Raw genomic sequence first — 17,207 nt, 5'->3', positions numbered from 1 at the left:
CTGGGCGATACGGAGTAGGTCCTGTATCTGTTTGCCCTCCAGATCTTCTAACTTCTGGAGTTTCTTTTTAATATCAGGGGCTGCCTGGTTAACGAAGGACATTACAACGGCAGCCTGATTTTCGGGGGCCTCTGGATCCATAGGGGTATACTGCCTAAAGGCTTCCATTAATCTTTCTAAGTAAGAGGAGGGGCTTTCTGTTTTACCTTGTATAATTGAATATACCTTGGCCAAATTAGTAGGCTTGCGAGCGGCAGCCCGGAGACCCGTCATTAGAGTCTGGCGATAAATGAGCAGTCGTCCCCTACCTTCTCCGGTGTTATAGTCCCATTCATCCTGCGGGGAGCGAGTTAAGGGAAAGGCTGCATTGATGAGGTCAGGGTTAGCGGTGGGTTGACCATCATCTCCAGGAACCAGTTTTCTCGCCTCCAGCTGGATTCGCACTCGTTCTTCGGTAGTGAATAGGATCCGGAGGAGCTGTTGGCAGTCATCCCAGGTGGGCTGATGAGTGAACATAACGCTATCTAGAAGAGCTATCAAGTCTTTAGGATTACCAGAAAAGCGGGCATTCTGGGTTTTCCAATTATATAAGTCACTGGTAGAGAATGGCCAATACTGGAGTTGGGGGTTCCCTGTCTCATCGGGAGGGCCTATTTCTCGCAGGGGTAGGGCTATGGTGGAATCAGGATGGCGGAGCCCTGGGTCGCGCTGAGTGCGTCCACGAGTGCGCCCAGCCGGCCCATGGGAATTATTTTCATTGGGCAGGAGGACCGGTAGTGCCTCTGCCTCTCGGTCCTCCGGTTCTAGCCTGGGTGGCCCTTCAGGAGGGGCCGCAGGAGGTTCTACCAAGGGGAGAGGAGCAGGGCCAGGAGCAGGAAGGGGGACCGGTTGTGGGGCCAAAGGAGGAGGTTGATATGGGGGGGGGGTCTAGGAGAAGGAGGTCTTGGCTATCAGAGAGTATGGGTGCAGTTGGGGTCTGAGGCTTGGGGGGTTTAGTTGGTCGGGCCGCAAGGATCTTACATGACCCTGATGACAAAAAGGGGGTCATCCAGGGAGGAGGGTTTTCTACCAGGTCCTGCCATACCAGGATGTAGGGGATCTGGTCCGGATGGCCTTCTTTTCCTGGCAAGAAAACTCTAGATTTAACTTTTAGGATTATAGGAAGGCAAAAGGTACCCTCGGTGGACCAGCCAACCCCGAAAGTTGGCCATTCAGAGCAGCAGAAGGTAATTAGTTTTCTTCTCCGGATGTCCAGACTGAAGTTGTGTCCTCGGGACTTTACATCCCCGAAATTAGCGAGAAGGAGGGAGAGGGGGGTACTCTGTGCTTGGCCCATGTCTAGGTCCTGGAAGAGATTGGTTAGAAAAGGTTACTCTGAAAACAAAAGTGATTAAGAGCAGTCCCAATAGCGGAGCCTGTAAAAGGAGGAAGGGGTGGTTATCGCGTGCGCGCTTCAGATGGGCTGTCAGCCCCAGATGGGTCGTGGTGGACGTCTCCAACCACACCCGACTAGGTGTCCTATAGCGCGTCCGCGAGGACCGTCCTAGTCCCCAAAACAGAAGGTACCCTGAGCCGGCTTACTTACCGATCGGTTGTCAGCGATGACCCGTTGACCTGATGTCTGGTGGGCTTGGGGGCATCCCGGACGAGCCCCCAAATGAAATGCCCAAGGTCGCGAGGCCCATCCACAAGACCACCAGAGTTGAGAGTCAAAGCCAAACGGCAAGGGTCATTTATTGCAGGTTTGAACCTGGACCTCCGCGCACTCGTTGCCGGTGACGCTAAGAGGTCCTGGCGGAGTTTAGTACAGCTCTTTTATAGACAGGTACAAACAAGTTCGGGACGTTCTGCGGGGCTTTCCAGGGGTGGGGAGTACTGATTGGTTGATTTTTGAACAAAGACACTAGTCGCCGTCTGATTGGTTGGACGGTTGCAGGTTGACTTTTGAACAAAGACACTAGTCGCCGTCTGATTGGTTCGACGGTTGCGGGGGGGGGGGTCAGCAAGCATAATTACAGAAGCGAGAGCGGCTAGAAGTTTCGGTTTCCTGAGGTTTCGTTTCTCAATTGGAAATACTTAAGACGGGGCCATGGTCACAAAAAGAAATAGTGCAAACAGGAAGACTAATGCAACCCTACCAGTGCTGCGGCCTCCACCAGCCCAACGGCAGGGCGGCGGGAGGCTGTGCGCCCAACTTCAGGCGGCGCTCCCAAATGTGGCAAGCCCAGCGCCGCGCCCTGGAATGGCCCTTTTTCGGCCCTTCTCCTCCGGGAGGAACAGAAAAGAAACTCCAGGAAAGGCACAAATTGAATGCAGGGCGTCAACTCAGTCCTATTCCCACCAAAGTAGAACATAGCCCCCTCAGGCACAGCAGTTTTTAGTATACACCTGAAGATTCTTATGATGAAACAATGTCAATATGAAATAATCAAAGCAACTATTTATGATTATGGGATAGCCTGTTATCCCTACTGATAGTTAGCAATACAAATTCTGAAAAAATTAAACAATATCCAGCAAGTATCCATTTAAGTGCTCATTTTCCCAAGCATAAACCCCCAAAACTGAGAACACTAATAATGTATGAAAGAAAATTTTTAAAGATTACTTTGGCAAACAAATTTTCCATACAGAACAAACTCCATCATTCTTATGCACTGGGAAGGAAAGGATTAACAGCAGGAAAGGGGAACTCACTGGCCCCACTGGGGAAGAAGGAATGAAAGACCTCAACCACCAAATGTGCTAATGACCTCAAACTGGATGGGAGCCTTGTAAATCTATCAGTGGTATACACTAGCAGAAAAATACCAGAGTATCTATCCAGAAAATGTTAGCCAGATATAACTAACCTATCTAGGCTGCTCATCATAAATAAGCCTGGAATTCTGGCTTTATTAATTGTCTGGAAAATGGGGGGTAGTCAGTATAGACTTAAAAAAATGCAAAACATGTGACAGAAATCTCAAGGTATTTGGGGGACCCTGAAAAGGGAGGAATTCACCTAGATCTGTTAAGCGAAATCTGTGATAAGCCATTGTCATGACTTCCCTAGCCCTGAGAGGTCTTTTAAAAGTTCAGTTTGAGACTCCTTATAAAAGTTTCATCAAAGCAAAACAGCCTATATGATCAATTATAGTTATATTAATCATCAAGCCAAGTTTATTGAGGCCAGACTTATTTTGCAAACAAATTGGTCTTAATTTGGTTATATTTGGAAGAAATGAGGATAAATTTAGAGAGAAAAAAGATTATGTTTCAATGAATATTAAATCCCAGAAATCCCAGTTTTGTTAATGGAGGTCTGTATTTACTAAGACTCACTTCCTAGATAGTTCCTTGCTGTTAGGTTATATTAATGCAAAGTTTAATTAAATTATTAAAAGGACACTCTGAGTTTGTTTTTGAAGCTTATCTCAGTAATCTTTTAGATGAAGATCAGATGCCCCACGACCTGCAACCAGGGGATTATGCATACTGGAAAAGACATAATGTAAAGGACTATCTCCAACCTAGACAGAAGGACTCTTATCAGGGACTCTTAACTAGCTCATGCATACTGAAACTGAAGAGAACTGATTCGGATTAATTTGCACTTACAAAGGGTCCCTACACTGGACTGGCCTATAGAGATTATGGCTGAACTCAAAATCACCTTAAAACAATGCTCAGAGGAGAAACTACACTCACTAGGATGAGAGGAAGAAGACATCAGAAGTAGACAGCTAGCCCAAGATCCTGGACCCGGCTTGTATGATCCTTTATAACATTTTCTTGACTTCTTGGACCTTTGCATATGAATCAAATGTTTTCCTATCATGGGCATGATCCTATCCTAATTTTAAAAATCAATCCAGGGGCTTCCCGGGTGGCGCAGTGGTTAAGAAACCACCTGCCAACGCAGGGACACGGGTTCAAGCCCCGGTCCGGGAAGATCCCACGTGCCGCAGAGCAACTAAGCCCGTGGGCCACAACTACTGAGCCTGTGCACTAGAGCCTGCGAGCCGCAGCTACTGAGCCTGCGCTCTAGAGCCCGTGTGGCACAACTACTGAAGCCCGTGCGCCTAGAGCTAGTGCTCCGCATCGAGAGAAGCCACCGCAATGAGAAGCCACCCCCCACCCCCGCGCACCGCAACTAGAGAAAGCCCGCGCGCTGCAATGAAGACCCAACGCAACCAAAAATAAACTAATTAATTAATTTTAAAAAAATTCTTACGGGGCTTCCCTGGTGGCACAGTGGTTGAGAATCTGACTGCTAATACAGGGGACACGGGTTCGAGCCCTGGTCTGGGAGGATCCCACGGGCCGCGGAGCAACTAGGCCTGTGAGCCACAACTACTGAGCCTGCGCATCTGGAGCCTGTGCTCCGCGACAAGAGAGGCCGCAATAGTGAGAGGCCCGCGCACCGCGATGAAAAGTGGCCCCCGCTTGCCGCAACTAGAGAAAGCCCTCGCACAGAAACAAAGACCGAACACAGCAAAAATTAATTAATTAATTAATTAAAAAAAATTCTTACTTATGACTTTAATAATACTGCTAGCTATGTTATTTGTATTTTGCCTGTTTTACAAGATTGTTATTTCTTGCATTACCAAATGTGTGACTGAGCCTCCAACAAAAATACATAGCTTTAAATGAATCAATAATTGTAATAGTGCAACTCTAGATATGTGAAGATGGATGCAACAAGGCGGAATTTTTTTCTGGACCGTAACAGACTAGTAGGACAGGTGGTCCTTTGACTATTGTTAATAAGACCTAGTCCAGTAATAGCACACTGAGTGGACTATCAGCGAAATTTTCGCCAGAACTAGGAATCAGCCTTCCTAGCACCACAGGACGAAATGGTCATGAAATGCCTACCAAATCATGGTCCAATTTATGACCATGAGGGGGCCCTGTCAATTACAATTGGCCCTTGCCATTGGCACTTGCCAACTACCTCTACAAGGATTAAGCCATGTGCTGCTGCAACTGCTGACTTTCAACACCCCCTGAAAGGACTTCAGCATGGAGAGCAGGAATGAGGCCCTCTGCGCTCTGGGAAAAACTGGCAGAACAGGTCTTCAGAGAGTTCAATATTTTCAGGAGACAATTTTATGAGCCCAACTCCTGTATCTCCTCATATCTGGAAAAGCACTAAAATCCTTCATGGTTACAACTGCTCCTCGTGGCTACCAAAAACCTTGTGCAAAAAATATGTGCTTGATTGCCTGTACTTCCCCTTCACCAAAATCACATATATACTGACCTTCCCCCTTAGCTCTTTGGAGCAGTTTCTCAGTTATCTGAAATGCTGTCTCCCAGGCTATAGTCCTCATTTTGCCCCAAATAAAACTTAACTCACAACTCTCACATTGTACATATTTTTTAAGTCAACATCAGTAAGCTGTGTAATTTAGAAAACACAAAACGGAGGAGTTTCAAAATGAAAACTTCCTTTGCGCAGTTTTTTTTTTTGCACACATTGCTCAAAACTATTCTGTTAATCCAAAACCATAACATGTACTAATGCAAGAGAAAAGGAAATTTTTGGAATCTGTGTGTGAGTTTGGGGTTCCTCCAAAAAAAAAAAAGAAAGAATATTCCATCTGCACTTGGTGCTCTTTGCGTCATTAGCAAAGTTTGGCATTGGGGAAGATCTATGATTCAGTGAACCAGAACTGACAACACAAATGTTAGTGCTACCACCTGCATTATATGTAATAAGATAAAATATATAAACTATATATGCTTTATTCATTGTAAGGCATTTTACAAATGTTAGTGGTTATTAATAAGCTTATATTTGCCACAAATCCAAAACCCTTGACAGGACAGTCAAAAGTTGATCCCAAGGTATGTGTATATACATATACATATACACACACAGACACAGACACACACACACAGGAAAGGAGAGTCTATTCTTAACCTTAAAATACATTTTTATTAAACTGGAAAACAAGCTTTTGCTAAATGCAGAGTAGATCATTTGCAAAACTGCCAGAAAATTGAGTTTTCTGAAAATAATAAACAATTCTATAATAACAACTCTAAAATCTTGGAATTCTGTAAGTAATTCATTCATACTGCCAAAACAGAAATAAACTTCAATAACTCTTCCCTGCAGCCACCTATAACGCTAAAATTATTTTAATTTAAAATGTCTTAATTTTTAGATGTAAATACCTTTTTGCATACAAAATTCTGTCTAGATGCCTCCAGGCAAAGAATTTGAAAGTAAAATTGCTTACAAACTTAACATTTGTGTCAAATTTACTTCGATCTTGGGACAGATAAAAAGCATACAGAAAAGTATAGTTGTAGAATAATTTGCAGTAGGGAAATTCTTCAGCATACATGAGGATTTTTTTTAAGTTTTTTCTTTTTTTTACGATTTTTTTTTTGATGTGGACCATTTTAAAGTCTTATTGAATTTCTTACAATATTGCTTCTGTTTTATGTTTTGGTTTTTTTGGCCCCGAGGCATGTGGGATCTTAGCTCCCCAACCAGGGATCAAACCTGCACCCCCTGCATTGGAAGGCGAAGTCTTAACCACTGGACCACCAGGGAAGTCCCTACATGAGGATTTTAATCATTGATCAGATAAAGGTTATTCTTGGGAGGGATCCAAGTCACTGAATAATAGAATTTTTAAATTATGTATTTAGTTGTTACGTTGTTGAGTATGAACAACGTTGACACATCTTTTTCTAAAATCAAGTCTTATCATTTCATAATGCTTCACTTTGAGTCATTAAAGGATAATAAGCTCCTCTTTGAAATAAATAATATATTTTTATTTGTATTGGTTTGGACTTCCCTGGAATAATCTCATGTATCTATCCACCACTACCTGCTACTTTTCAACTTCTATCACTTTTTTAAAGGTTGGCTTTAAATAACATACACCTGGGATTTTTGTTGTGGTTTTTTTTTCTGGTTTTGGTTTTGAACAGCCCAATTTGAACACATCTGTCTTTCAATAAGGAGATTCATCTCATTCACAGTTAGTGTAAGAACTTGAGTTTTCAGGTGGCGCAGTGGTTGGGAATCCGCCTGCCAATGCAGGGGACACGGGTTCGAGCCCTGGTCCGGGAGGATCCCACGTACCATGGAGGAACTGGGCCCGTGCGCCACAACTGCTGAGCCTGTGCTCTGGAGCCCGCGAGCCACAACTACTGAAGCACGCGTGCCTGGAGCCCGTTCTCCGCAACAAGAGAAGCCGCTGCAGTGGGAGGCCCGCGCACCGCAACGAAGAGTAGCCCCCACTCGCCGCAACTAGAGAAAAGCCCGCGTGCAGCAACGAAGACCCAATGCAGCCAAAAATAAATAAAATAAAAAATAATAATAATAAAAAAAAAGAACTTGAGTTTTCCCTTTCATTTACTTTGATTAATATTTACCTTCCTTTCTTCAGTTTCCTCTTATTCTTTGTCCACTTTTTCCAACTGTGTGAAATTACCATTGATACTCTTTTTATCATTGCCAGTGTTAAAATTTCACTTTTTTTCCATCCTATTACTCTACTATCTCAGGAAAATAGTAAAACTATATCCCTTCCCCACCAAGACCTGACGTTTGCACTGTCCCTCTACCCACCAAGGCAAACTCTTAGAATGTTTTGACTTCCCCACCCTTCTAACTACTGTTTTTTTGCTGATACGGTTTTGGCTACAGACTGTTAGTTTTCTAGTATTGCTCTTCTTTTTCAAGAATCCTTACTATTTTCTAAACATTTATGTTACCAATTTCATCATCCATTTTAATATGTTTATATAAATTTAAATATACATGTAAATGTATATATTGCTTACTATAGTTTCCTCCTCCCTTAATCTTATCAATCTTTTTTTTGTTTTTTCTGTTTTTTTTTTTTTTTTGCAGTACGCGGGCCTCTCCCTGTTGTGGCCTCTCCCGTTGTGGAGCACAGACTCCAGACGCGCAGGCTCAGCGGCCATGGCTCATGGACCCAGCCGCTCCGCGGCATGTGGGATCTTCCCACCAGGGCACGAACCCGTGTCCCCTGCATCAGCAGGTGGACTCTCAACCACTGCGCCACCAGGGAAGCCCCAATCTTGTCAATCTTGAATCTCCGTTCTGATTCAATTGTTTGTTCAGAGGTTTTTGTCAATTATTTTCCTCAAGTAGAATATGTAGGTGATTAAGCACTGATCCCCTGCATATGTGAAAATCTATTTTTCAAACAGGTAAGAGAATGACGTGTTGGCTGAACATAACAGTCTCTCAGCAGTTTGTAGATGTTCTCTTACAGTGTTCTGCCTTTTAATGTCACAAGTAAGAAGTCCATTGTTTTTCTGAGGCTTTCTTCAATTGTGAGTAATATTTTTCCCATCTGGGAGCATTAAAGCTGTTTAAGGATTTTCATATTTTTAAGAGCCTAAGTGTACACTCTTTACTCTCCCTGGAATCAGTGAGTCCTTGGAAAAGACTGCTTTCCAAGTCTTTACTTAAGATAAGAAAATTTTCCCCTTGTTATAGAATGAATTGTGTCTCTCCCCAGTACAAGATAGGTTGGAGTCCTAATCTTTGGAGATAGAATCATTACAGAGGTAACAAAATCTCAATGAAGTCATTAGGGTCGTCCCTAATCCAAAATGAGCGGTGTCTTTATAAAAAGGAGAAATTTGAACACAAGAGACAAGACATGCATAGGTGGAGGATGATGTGAAGAAACACGTGGAAAAGAGTCATCTACAAGCCACGAAGGCAGGCCAGAAACAGGCCCTTCCCTCACAGCCCTCGGAAAAAAAACTACTGCCAACAATCTGATTTCGGACTTCTAGCCTCCACAACTGTAGAACAATAAATTTCTGTTGAGTCTTCTAGTTTGTGGTACTTAATTATGGCAGCTGTAGCAAACTAATATATCCCTGTTACTAGTTTAGTTATTAATTGCCATAATCTATTCCTTTTTTCCTTCTACAGCATTTATTCACATTCCAGTGAATTTCTTGCCCGAATTCCTTCTGCTGGTGTCTATTTTTTCCTACCTGATGACGTCCTCCTTAATTTTGTTCTGTATTTCAAAGAGACTTCTTCCACTTGATTTCCAAGATGCTAATTTCATTCTCAACATTCTCAACTTCATTTCATAGTCCTTTTTCAATTTGCCTCCTGAATTTTTATAATGTTGAGATCTCAATTGTTAGTTTCAGAAAGTCTCTTTGTACTCTAGTTGAGTCTCCCTAAATGTGCTTATAATTTCTTTCTTTCATAAAAGTTATAGTCTAACTATTTCAAAGATCTGTGTCAATGGGAGCTTCCTATTTTGGATGTTCTGTTGGTCTTCTTTCCCCTGATGCTGGATTCCTTGGGTGGATTGCTATTTTACTTTACACGTATAACTCTATTTACCATCAGCAGCCTCAGCTCTTAGGGTCCCTCAGGAAGCTGCAAACTGAGGGCAAAGAGACTGTAAGTCTTCCACTGAAGCACTAGGAGGCAATATCTCTATTCACAGGTCCCCCAAGTTGTAATCTCAAGGTCTAGCCCACCAACACACTGAGCCCATCAGTATAACTCCTCTGGAAGTCCTCTAAGACAGGAAAGATCAAGTAGGCTTCCTAAGACCAATGAGTTGTTCAGTGCATTCAACAAATACCGATTTAATTTTCAACCATATTTGTTCTACCACAGTAATTCTATTGAGTATTTTATTTAGGAAATAACGTTTTAGTTCCTTTCTTACCCTCCAATTTTCCTTTTCCACCGTTTTCAGTTCTTTGATTAATATATTTCCTATTGAATCCATTGATAATACTTACAGGGACTTTAAGTTCTTTTTTGTGTAGAAATTCCTTTTTATCAAGGTTGTCAACTATTCAGCTTAGTAAGCTTGATATCTGTTGGTTTTACTCAAATACATGATGACTCTCAATTGCCTGCTTCATTTAAAAATGAAGTTTTACATGGAAGTTGACAACATTTTCAAGTTCATGGCACATTCAGAAAACGAAAGTATTTTTATGGCATGCTGGGAAGGGGTTTTGGGAGTGTGAATATGAAATTTTGGGAAAATTTTATCTTCTTTATAAAATTAAATTTTTCAAACTTTTCAAAAACAAACTTGAGGGCTTCCCTGGTGGCGCAGTGGTTGAGAGTCCGCCTGCCGATGCAGGGGACACGGGTTCGTGCCCCAGTCCGGGAAGATCCCACATGCCGCGGAGCGGCTAGGCCCGTGAGCCATGGCCGCTGAGCCTGCGCGCCCGGAGCCTGTGCTCTGCAACGGGAGAGGCCACAACAGTGAGAGGCCCGCGTACTGGAAAAAAAAAAAAAAAAAAAAAAAACTTTGAAATCATTTAGATAGAATAACTTTTTTTTTTTTTTTTGGCTGCATTGGGTCTTCGTTGCTGCTCATGGGCTTTCTCTAGTTGCAGCGCGCGGGGGCTACTCTTCGTTGCGGTGCTCGGGCTTCTCATTGCAGCGGCTTCTCTTGTTGCGGAGCACGGGCTCTAGGCGCACAGGCTTCAGTAGTTGTGGCTTGTGGCTCTAGAGCGCAGCCTCAGTAGTTGCAGCACACGGACTTAGTTGCTCCGCAGCATGTGGGATCTTTCCGGACCAGGGCTCGAACCCATATCCCCTGCATTAGCAGGCGGATTGTTAACCACTGCACCACCAGGGAAGTCCTAGATGAAATAACTTTTGTATGTTATGCTTTATGCTTAAAATGGTTGCACACAATTCCTGATTAAGACCTTTTAACAACACATTCTTAATATTCTTGTAGAGCAACCATCACAAAGAAGCTTTGTTAGCACAAGTGGTAGCAAATGGTAAAAGAGGAGGCTTTGCTCCAATATTCTAAAGACTCCTTTTTCACTGTTAACCAGCATTCCAACAATTCGATCCTTTAAACTGCACTTCAAGGATGCTGAAAGTCTTTAAATCTAATGCTTCTGCTTTTCTTCTACTGAGAAATACGTTAATTTCTTCTGATGATGTAAATAAGCTTCAAAAATCAATGTTTTTATATCAAGTATTTCAATATAATGCTAAAAAGCTCTGTCTCAGGTACACACTGGCTTTGCTCTAAAAATATTATTAATCCTTCTTTAGGATTCAAATAACACCAATTAAACAATCACTTCTAAAATTATTTTAACTTCACTCTGGCAAAGCTGAATTTTTACTCTGGATCCATAAATTTTGTCAGTATATGTGAATATATTAATATTTTCCACATGATCACTGCACTTTTTTTTTTTGCGGTATGCGGGCCTCTCACTGTTGTGGCCTCTCCCGTTGTGGAGCACCCGCGCCGGAGGCGCAGGCTCCATGGCCATGGCTCACCAGCCCAGCCGCTCCGCAGCATGTGTGATCCTCCCGGACCAGGGCACGAACCCGTGTCCCCTGCATCGGCAGGCGGACTCTCAACCACTGCGCCGCCAGGGAAACCCGATCACTGACTGCACTTTTGATTAAGTTAATTCAAGTGCTCAAAATGTCAGTTAAGGATACCATTTTTTGAAGCCAATTATTATACTTCAACAAATCTGCAAAGTAAGAGTCATTCACATAGAATAATTTGAAATTTTCCCTTTAGCTTATAAATCTTCCTTTGGACTGTCAACACACTTCAGTAATGAAATAGCTAATCAGATTTCTTCACCTAAAGCTGAAAAGAAGGTACTGTAGCAGCTTGGATTTCATTAGATTCACCATTTTTATGACATCATTTAATGTAGAATTCAGAATATAGGCAAATTTTAATATACAAGAGCTTCTCTGTGAGTAAGGCAACATATTACTTAGAATATCAGGTTTTTTACCTTGAAACTTAACATAAAGCCTTCATACCTTCCTGTTATTACCAGTCCCAAATTTCCACTGTTTCCATAATATCTCATATGTTTCAAAATATTCATTTTTCACTTCATTTTTCATCCCCGGTTGGTTTTGGAACTTCTTTACCAAGCAAATAATGTCCTTCCAGGCATTTTTCAAGGATTCTATACAGTCTTCTAACTGAGGTCCATTGCCAATATTTATGAATTCATAACTGTGATGAACACTTTTTTCATTAATCTTCTGGATTAATGTTGTCTTTGTGTCCTTGACAAATCTCCAACATACCTTCTAATAGAATAACTGAAAAATGGCAACTCTTCCACTTCCTTTCCCCACTGGTCCAAACATAGTGTTCTGCATAGGCAGGGGGAACAAAAGCAGATTTAGCAAACTAGTCAGGTAATCTGAGCTTTATTCATTGTGCAATCCTGTAACTAGCTTCTTGAGCTCAATCTGATTATTTTCTTTATCAATCTCTTAAATTCGTTCTTATTTTTTGCTCAAAGACGCTTTCAAAAGTTCAGATCTTTTGTTTAGTAAAAAAGATGTTTTATGAAAAGGTACCAGAGTATTTTGTTTGACATCCCTACCTCATTTGATTTAGGCTGAAAGTGAAGAATTATGGGAACACCAGCTTCCCTGGTGGCACAGTGGTTGGGAGTCCACCTGCCGATGCAGGGGATGCGGGTTCGTGCCCTGGTCTGGGAGGATCCCGCATGCCGTGGAGCGGCTGGGCCCGTGAGCCATGGCCACTGGGCCTGCGCGTCCGGAGCCTGTGCTCCACAACGGGAGAGGCCGCGGCAGTGAGAGGCCCGCATACCACAAAAAAAAAGAATTATGGGAACACCAAATCCAATTCTGAAATAATCCTTTACTGCCTAATTATTGATTAAATACTTAACTGTTATGTTCAACTCATGAATCGGATGATTTTCCAGCTTTAATCACAATCTTAGACATCGTAGTGGGAAAGCAGGTATCTACAGAAATTAAATCTATTTGAATATAAAGTACTTAAAATACTACAGGTCTTTAATTCCTTGGGAAAAGTTTTTTGTCAATTGTTTAGCCTGTCTGTATCATGAATATTTCTAAACAAATCCTATCCAAAACAAATTTTTTTAATTAAGGAGACTAAACAAAAACTAAGTGTACTGAAATAACTTATTTTCATTTAATTTAATAATCAAAAATTTTAAAGTACACAAAATATACTTCAGGGTAATCAAATATATTTTTAAATGAGTTTCTGAAGTTACAAAGCCTTATATTTCCTTATTGAATCAAATGAGTTGCATGTGTTCAATTAATCATTTTTAGACATAAACACTAGTTCTTTAAATTCTAAAAACAAACATTATGAAATTCTACCAAAATCAGGGTTTGCTATATTGTCACATCAAAAGCCCATAATAAATAATTAAAAATTAAATAATAAGAAAATTAATAAAATTAATTGTAATCTATTAGAGAACACTAAATATCATACAATATTAGCTAATAATCCTGCTCTTTTCTATGCTAGTAGTAAAATAATGAAAATTAAGACAAATAAAATTTAAAGAACGCCCATAACTTTCCCAATGATTAAGTAACACACACGTAGCCAATTAAAGTGATTAATAGATAGGAAATTATTTAACAGGAAAGTCAGAAGGAAGTACTACATGATACATCCACGACACAACTCTTTTTGACCATGTTTACTATGCATAACCGTACATGTTATTGAACTCAAGTAGCTAACAAAAGGATCTACATAAAGAATGTTCAGGACTTCCCTGGTTGCACAGTGTTTAAGAATCCACCTGCCAATGCAGGGGACACAGGTTTGATCCCTGGTCCAGGAAGATCCCACATGCCGCGGAGCAACTAAGCCCATGCGCCACAACTACTGAGCCCGCGCACCTAGAGCTAGTGCTCCGCAACAAGGGAAGCCATGGCAATGAGAAGTCCACACACCACAACAAAGAGTAGCCCCCGCTCGCCACAACTAGAGAAAGCTCGAGTGCCACAACAAAGACCCAATGCAGCCAAAAATAAATAAATGTATTTTTTTTAAAAAAAAGTGTTCAGGGCTTCCCTGGTGGCGCAGTGGTTGAGAGTCCACCTGCCGATGCAGGGGACACGGGTTCATGCCCCGGTCCGGGAAGATCCCACATGCCGCGGAGCGGCTGCGCCCGTGAGCCATGGCCGCTGAGTCTGCGCGTCCGGAGCCTGTGCTCCGCAACGGAAGAGGCCACAACAGTGAGAGGCCCGCATACGGCAAAAAAAAAAAAAAAAAAAAAGTGTTCAAATATAATTTCACCTAGTATAAATCTTTGAATGTTTGCCTTATAAAGTGATTTTATGCTTGAAAATTATAAAAAATATGCAACCATCAAAATCTTGCATTACCTATAACCCATTATCACTATGCTGCAGCACAAATTGGAAGGCACTAACTTTGCTCCAGTTAACTCTTGCCAACAGTCAGTATGGACCCAGTGTTGCCAGACCTTCCAATTTTTCAAAAGAACTGGATGTTACTATGCAATCTTCCATCTGATATCAATTTCCAAGACCCAGTTTCCTGCAGGGCTCTTAATTCTAATCTCTGCTGTAGACAGATCAATACTAGCAGCTGATGTGAGTATCCCTAGAAATTTTAAGAGTCAATACCCCTTCATAAATCATCCTTTGAGTGAAATACTTGGGTACATTTTTGTAGGTGCACTACTGAATGAGTGGTTGAGAAAGAGTAGGAATATGCCAACAAATGGATTTTCCTTCAAGAGGCCCACAGGAAACAGGGTGGTAGTCTGGGGCATCTACTTAATTAGTGGAGTAGGAAGTGAATTATCCTAAGACTGGAGCACATCTCCTTTTTCTCCCCACTTCTGAGTCTACTGTGTCAACTCATACTGGCCTGGAGCATTACTCTACTCTATGGCCTCCGCAATGATGCTAGGAATGCTCACACAGCAAATCATTTACCTTCCCATCTGTAGAATTTTGAGCAAAAACTATGAACCCAGGGCTTCCCTGGTGGCGCAGTGGTTGAGAATCTGCCTGCCAATGCAAGGAACACGGGTTCGAGCCCTGGTCTGGGAAGATCCCACATGCCACGGAGCAACTAGGCCTGTGAGCCACAACTACTGAGCCTGCGCGTCTGGAGCCTGTGCTCCGCAACAAGAGAGGCCACGATAGTGAGAGGCCCACGCACCGCGATGAAGAGTGGCCCCTGCTTGCCGCAACTAGAGAAAGTCCTCTCACAGAAATGAAGACCCAACACAGCCAAAAATAATAAATTAATTAATTAATTTAAAAAAAAAAAAACTATGAACCCAGAGTGGGGCACTGGCCCGGTTCTTCCAGTCCATCAACTATCAGCATCAATCAAATGCTTTAACAGTCAAGTTATTAAAAGGACTAGTTTGATGGTCTAGTGTGAAAATTAGTATGTCTAAACAGAACCTAGGGTAAATGGAAGATAAGCCATCTTCATGAAGGCAGGCCAAGGGAGTTTCTTCACACAATACCATGATATCCCTTCAAAATACTTCTCTAGTTTTCACACCATTTTACCTATAGTTACATTTTTAAGAATTAAGCTTACAAAAATAACCGGCATTCCCCAGAAAGATTTATATACAAGGATAGTCATCCTTGTTATACACAATATTTAGAATACATATATTATATATATAATATAGTGCAATATATAATATTTATAATAATAAAAGTTGAAATCAGACTATACATCCAACAATGGAAAAATGGTTAAATAATAAATAATGGTACATCCATAAAACAGAGCATTATGCAGTCATTAAAAAGATGTTCTTATAATTTATCAAGTGAAAAAAGCAAGTTAGACTCTAATTTCAGAAAATAAAGATGTATGTGTATTTGTCTATATGTATATATTAACATATTATATATATACACACACAAAAAAAACACATTTTTCTTTTAAGATTTTTTTGATGTGGACTATTTTTAAAATCTTTATTGAATTTGTTACAATATTGCTTCTTTTTATGTTTTGGTGTTTTGGCCGCAAGGCATGTGGGATCTTAGCTCCCCGACCAGGGATCGAACCCACACAACACTGCACTGGAAGGTGAAGTCTCAACCACAGGACCACCAGGGAAGTCCCCACAAACACATTTTTAAAGGTCTTTGGCAATGTATACCAAAATATAAGTGGTTATCCCACAAATGCAGATAGCTTCTAATTCTCTTCTTTATGCTTTTCTATATGTTCGAAATTTTCTATAAGAACACGTGTTACCTTTTTGCAATCGGGGGAAACGTATGCCAATAAAAGTGGGAAAGATTTTTTTTGTTTGTTTAATGAACAATCAAGGTTACATTTTTTTATACTATAGAACAAGAGTCAGCAAACTTTTCCTCTAAAAGATCAGATAGTAAATATTCCAGGCAGACTGTTGCTGTCACCAACTATTCAAGTTTGCCACTATAGAACAAAAGCTATAAACAATACTTAAGAAATAGGCATGGTTATGTTCTAATAAAACTTTATTTATACACAGTAAAACCTGGATTTACACAAATTTCATGAAATACTGTTCTTTTTATTTTTTTTTCAGCCAGTTAAAAACGTAGAAACCATTAGGCTCATATTCAGTACAAGCAGCAAGTAAGATGTGACCTACTAGCCAGTTTGCCAACTGCTGCTATAGAACACAGACAAAATGCTCTAAGACTAGAAAATATCCAATGCTGCTGTGATTAACAACCCACTATAGCTATTTTTTTTAAATCACAATACATTCATAAAATACCTAATAAGAATGCAACTTCTTGGGGCTTCCCTGGTGGCGCAGTGGTGGAGAGTCCGCCTGCCGATGCAGGGGACACGGGTTCGTGCCCCGGTCCGGGAGGATCACACATGCCGCGGAGCGGCTGGGCCGGTGAGCCATGGCCATGGAGCCTGTGCGTCCGGAGCCTGTGCTCCGCAATGGGAGAGGCCACAACAGTGAGAGGCCCGCGTACCGCAAAAAAAAAAAATAATAATAATAATGCAACTTCTTGGAAAAGAAAAGCTTTTTGATAAATCAGTTGCAAAATGAACCTCATTATAGTTGAATGAGTGAGCTTACTATAGGGTTAGTAATATTAGCCAATTAAATGTTAAGAGATTATCTGCCAAAATTACAAATTATGTTTTTGGTTTTTTTTTTTTTGCGGTACGCGGGCCTCTCACTGTTGTGGCCTCTCCCGTTGAGGAACACAGGCTCTGGACACGCAGGCTCAGCAGCCATGGCTCACGGGCCCAGCCGCTCCGCGGCACGTGGGATCTTCCCAGACCGGGGCACGAACCCATGTCCCCTGCATCAGCAGGAGGACTTTCAACCACTGCACCACCAGGGAAGCCCACAAATTATGTTTTGAAAGAAGTCATCTT

General features: G+C 41.6%; 1 protein-coding gene and 1 long non-coding RNA gene across 10 annotated transcripts in view; one reads left to right on the top strand and one right to left on the bottom strand.

Annotated features, from left to right (window-relative positions):
* WRN (WRN RecQ like helicase) overlaps window positions 1–17,207 on the bottom strand; it is a 138,206-nt gene that overhangs the window by 104,548 nt on the left and 16,451 nt on the right. The window contains exon 1 of one of the 9 annotated variants that reach the window (XM_082863825.1): window positions 1,586–1,601. The exons of the other annotated variants lie outside the window; for them this stretch is intronic. The gene's annotated coding sequence lies outside the window, so the exon portion shown is untranslated. Of the gene's footprint in view, window positions 1–1,585; window positions 1,602–17,207 lie in introns of those variants that run through there. 9 annotated transcript variants of the gene reach the window in all.
* Window positions 13,739–15,096, top strand: LOC309977629. The gene is made up of 2 exons (XR_014327076.1): window positions 13,739–13,862; window positions 14,084–15,096. It is a non-coding gene; the product is annotated as an uncharacterized lncRNA (long non-coding RNA).

Source organism: Leucopleurus acutus (genome assembly GCF_964270905.1).
Source record: "Leucopleurus acutus genome assembly, chromosome: 21".
Classification (NCBI taxonomy): Eukaryota; Metazoa; Chordata; class Mammalia; order Artiodactyla; family Delphinidae; genus Leucopleurus; species Leucopleurus acutus.
The sequence above is the reverse complement of the archived record's forward strand: the minus strand, read 5'-3'. Positions and strand labels throughout refer to the sequence as shown.